This window comes from Mandrillus leucophaeus, unplaced genomic scaffold, assembly GCF_000951045.1.
Source record: "Mandrillus leucophaeus isolate KB7577 unplaced genomic scaffold, Mleu.le_1.0 Scaffold411, whole genome shotgun sequence".
Classification (NCBI taxonomy): Eukaryota; Metazoa; Chordata; class Mammalia; order Primates; family Cercopithecidae; genus Mandrillus; species Mandrillus leucophaeus.
Window position 1 is genome coordinate 483640 of NW_012104377.1, and position 5136 is coordinate 488775.

Sequence of the window (5136 nt, forward strand, 5' to 3'; positions counted from 1 at the left end):
TTTTGGTTCCATATGAACTTTAAAGCAGTTTTTTTCCAATTCTGTGAAGAAAGTCACTGGGGAGCCCAAATTTTTAAAGTGACTGAGGGCTCCAGAATTGATCAACCCTGTAAGTTTAGATTGACATGGAACTAACTAAGTATATTTGCTTGAAATTGGTTCTGAAACTATTATTTAGACCAAAATGTGTAAAAATCTTTGAAAGACCTTTGTATCATTCTATGGTCTTTATTTGTATTGTTGTTGTTATTACTCCTGTTACTAGTGATGAATTTGCCCAGGTCAGGGAAATTCAATGTATTTATGCTTTTCTTCACCTTACCAACTCTAAGTCATATCAAATGCAAATCCATCCCATCCATTTCCCTAAGTAATTCCAACTTTTGTACATTTTTTTTCTTGTACAATCTCTCATAGAATCATTTTAACAATTATACTCTGGTGAAGATAAGCTAAGATTGGTAATTTTTTTTTTTGGTAGCTGAAGTTAGCAGCACTTGTCATTCTGAGATACAACACCCAACTGACACTGAGAAATGGCAGCTTTCAGTTAAACAAATGCAAAGCTGTATTTAGGCTCATTTGCAACATTGTGATGGGAAGAAATCAAAGCCTCCTCTGCTACTGTTTGAAAAATCCTCACCAGGGCAATTCCATCAGAAATACTGTTAAGATGGCTTTCATATCTTGATCCTTCATTTCTAAGGGTAACATGTTACCCTTAGAAGGGAAACTCTAGATCCAATGAAAGGGATTTTTAAAAGTCAGTTTGAACAAATGCTGCTATGGTATTTGTTAGAATTTTTTAAATTCTCAGATTCTCTCAAAAGGTGATGGTGGGAGGTTTGTTTAAAGAAGGATGCACGTACAGCCAGTGGAAAGAGTGTCAAGTCTGGGATCCTAACTAAGTGTTTCAGACAAGACCCTTTACCTTTTGCTAATTGCAAAATAAACAGATCCCCTTGCTCTAGAGTTGTTTAGACAGTCTGCCTGCGGTTGGAATGTCAGTTTATTTATCACACAAAGAGTTGTTGGCTGAGCAGGAAATTAAACTCTAAACTTCTGACACCAAGTTCTGTACTCTCACCAGAGAGCTACATTCAGACTCCAAACTTCAGCTCTTCCTACCTTTCTTCCACATGGTTTATTTACTCATGTGTCTACACAAGAATTTAGGAAAAGATTACGAAATAAATCTTGCAACATACCACAAATTAGCATCAGCTGGCCAACCTGGGGTCTGTCACCAGGATGTTGATTTAAAAAAATAAAAACATCACTGTAGTAAAAACATGTTACCCTACAATAGCATTTACTAAAAACCTAATTGCTCCTGGGGCATAGTTGAGGCCAGGCAAAGAAACAACTCCTCCTTCAGTGTATCTGTAAGCATAGACACACCTAGACACATGGACTGCCAGTGAGCGCTGGGGGGATAGCCCCAGGCATGACCTACATGGATAGTAAGAGAAACACTACTGGGTGATAACTTGTCTATTGTTGTTTTGAATGTCTTTCAGGTACAAGAAGATAGGGTGTACTTAGGTGGGGAGAACCACTGAATGTTATTTCCACTATTTCCACTGGGAACTAAGTTAAATAAACCAACTAACCAACTGCTATTTAAGTAAGGAAAGTTGCCATTATTTGTCATGCAACATTCTCAAAAATCAGAATATTACAAAGATTTTCTTGTAGAGAGGAACTTTGGAAATTGTGCCAATATGTGGAAATTAAACAACATACTTCTGAATAACCATTGGGTCAAAAAAGAAATTAAGGAGGAAATTTAAAAAAATTTCTTAAATGAAAATCAGGCCGGGCGCGGTGGCTCAAGCCTGTAATCCCAGCACTTTGGGAGGCTGAGACGGGCGGATCACGAGGTCAGGAGATCGAGACCATCCTGGCTAACGCGGTGAAACCCCGTCTCTACTAAAAAATACAAAAAACTAGCCGGGCGAGGTGGCGGGTGCCTGTAGTCCCAGCTACTCGGGAGGCTGAGGCAGGAGAATCACTTGAACACAGGAGGCAGCTGTCTCTTATACACATCTAGATGTGTATAACACTGCACTCTAGCCTGGGCGACAGAGCGAGACTCCGTATCAAAAAAAAAAAAAAAAGAAAAGAAAACCAAACACAGCATACCAAAATCTATGGGATACAACAAAAGCAGTGCTAAGAGGAAAGTTTATAGCAATAAACACCTGCGTCAAAAAAGTACAAAGATTTTAACTAAACAATCTAATGATGTACCTCAAGGAACTAGAAAGGCAAGAGCAAACCAAAACCCAAAATTAATAGAAGGAAATAGGTAATAAAGATCAGAGCAGACCTAAACAAAATAGAAATTTAAAAAATACAAAGGATCAATGAAACAAAAAGCTAACTTTTTTGAAGAGATAAACAAAATAAAAAAACTGCTAGCTAGACTAACCAAGAAAAAGAGAAGACCCAATAAACAAAATTAGAAACAAAAATAGACATTGCGATTGATATCACAGAAATGAGTCTCAAAATTATTTTTCAAAACAATACATTTGATTGGAAAATGTATCATTTTTAAAAATGATACATTTGATTAGATGATCATCAGAGACTATTATGAATAACTAACAAACTGGAAAACCTAGTGGAAGTGCATACATTCCTGGACACGTACAGCCTACCATGATTGAAACAGAAAATGTGAACAGACCAATTATTAGTAAAGAGATTGAATTCATAATGAAAAGTTTCGCCCAACAAAGAAAAGCCCAGGACTGGATGGCTTTACTGCCAAACTCTAAAAAACTAACACCAATTCTCCTCAAACTATTTCAAAAAATTGAAGCAGAGGGAATTCTCCCTGCCTCATTTTATGAGGCCAGCATTACCCTGATACCAAAACCAGACAAAGATGTAGCAACAACAACAACAACAACAAAACTACAGACAAATGTCCCTGGTGAATATAGATGCAAAAACCATCAACACACTACCAGCAAACCAAATCCAACAGCATATCAAAAAGATAATATACCATGATCATGTGGGACTTATCCCAGAGATACAAAGATGGGTTAACATATGCAAATCAATAAATGTGATGTATCACATCAATAGGACGAAGGACAAAAACCATATGATCATCTCATAGATGCCCAAAAAAATGGATACAATTTAACATCCCTCTCTGATATGGTTTGGCTTTGTGTCCCCACCCTAACCTTATCTTGAGTTATAATCCCATAATCCCCACATGTCTTGGGAGGGACACAGTGGGAGATAATTGGATCAGTGGGGCAGTTGCCCTCATGCTGTTCTCATGATAGTGAGTGAGTTCTCATGAGAGCTGATGGTTTTATAAATGTCTGGCATTTCCCCTGCTTGCACTCATTCTCTCTCCTGCTGCCCTGTGAAGAGGTGCCTTCTGCCAAGATTATAAGTTTCCTGAGGCCTCCCCAGCCATGCAGAACTATGAGTCAATCAAGACTCTTTTCTTTATAAATTACCTAGTCTTGGGTATTTCTTCACAGCAGCATGAGAAGGGACTAATACACTCCCTTCATGATAAAAACTCTCAACAAACTAGGCACAGAAGGAACATTTTCAACACAATAAAGGCCATATATGGCAAAACCACAGCTAATATCATGGGGAAAAGTCAAAGGCTTTTTATCCAAGAACTAGAACAGGAGACGAATGCCCACTTTCACCACACTTACTCAATGTAGTTCCTGAAGCCCTAGCCAGAGCAATCAGATAAGGGAAAGAAATAAAAGGTGTCCAAATGGAAAAATAAGAAGTCAAATTATCCCTCTTTGCAGATGACATGATCTTACATCTAAAGAAACTTAGAGACTCCTCCAAAAAGTTATTAGATCTGATAGATATATTCAGTAAAGTTGCAGGATACAAAATCAAAATACAAAAATCAATGGCATTTGTATACACCAATAAAGGAACTAACTGAGAAACAAATCAACAAGGCAATCCCATTTACAATAGCTACAAAAAATAAAATAAAATACCTGGGACTAAATTTAACCAAGGAAATAAAAGATCTCTGCAAGGAAAACTACAAAACACTAATGAAAGAAATTAAAGGTGACACATACAAATGAAAAGACATTCCACGTATCTCATTCCATGTTCATAGATTAGAAGAATTAATATTGTTAAAATGACCACTACCTAAAGCAATCTACAGATTCGATAAAACCGCTTTCAAAATACCAATGTTGTTTATCACCAAAATAGAAAAAATAATCCTTAAGTTTATATGGAACCAAAATAAAGCCCAAATAGCCAAAGCAATTCTGAACAAAAAGAACAAAGCTGGAGGCATCACACTACCTGATACATTGCAAGGGTAGAGGAGCCAACACAGCATGGTATTGCTATAAAAACAGTCACATAGACTAATGGAACAGAATAGAGAACCCAGAAATAAATCTATGCATTTACAGCCAAAGGATTTTCAACAAAGATGCCAAGAACATACATTGGGGAAAGGATATCTTCTTAAATAAATGATGCTGGGAAACTTGGATATCCATATGCAGAATAATTAAACTGGACCCCCATCTCTCACCATATACAAAAATCAAGTCAAGGTAGATTAAAGACTTACATGTAAGACCTAAAACTATAAAACTACTAGAAGAAAACATAGGGGAAACACTTCAGGACATTGATCTAGGCAAATAATTTATGGCTAAGACTTCAAAAGCATAGGCAACAAACACAAACATAGACACCTAGGACCATAATAAACTAAAAAGCTTCTGCACAACAAAGGAAACAAAACAGAGTAAAGAGACGACCTGTTGAATGGGAGAAAATATTTCCAAACTATTCATCTGACAAGGGACTAATATCCAGAATATGCATGGAACTCAAACAACTCAACAGTGTAAAAACAAATAATCCCATTAAAACGTGGGCAAAGGATGTGAATAGACATTCCCCCACTCCAAAAAAAAAAGACATAGAAAGGCCGGGCACAGTGGCTCACGCCTGTAATCCCAGCACTTTGGGAGGCCAAGGCAGGCAGATTATGAGGTCAGGAAATCGAGACCATCCTGGCTAACATGGTGAAACCCCATCTCTACTAAAAAATACAAAAATTAGCTGGGCATGGTGGTGAGCATCTGT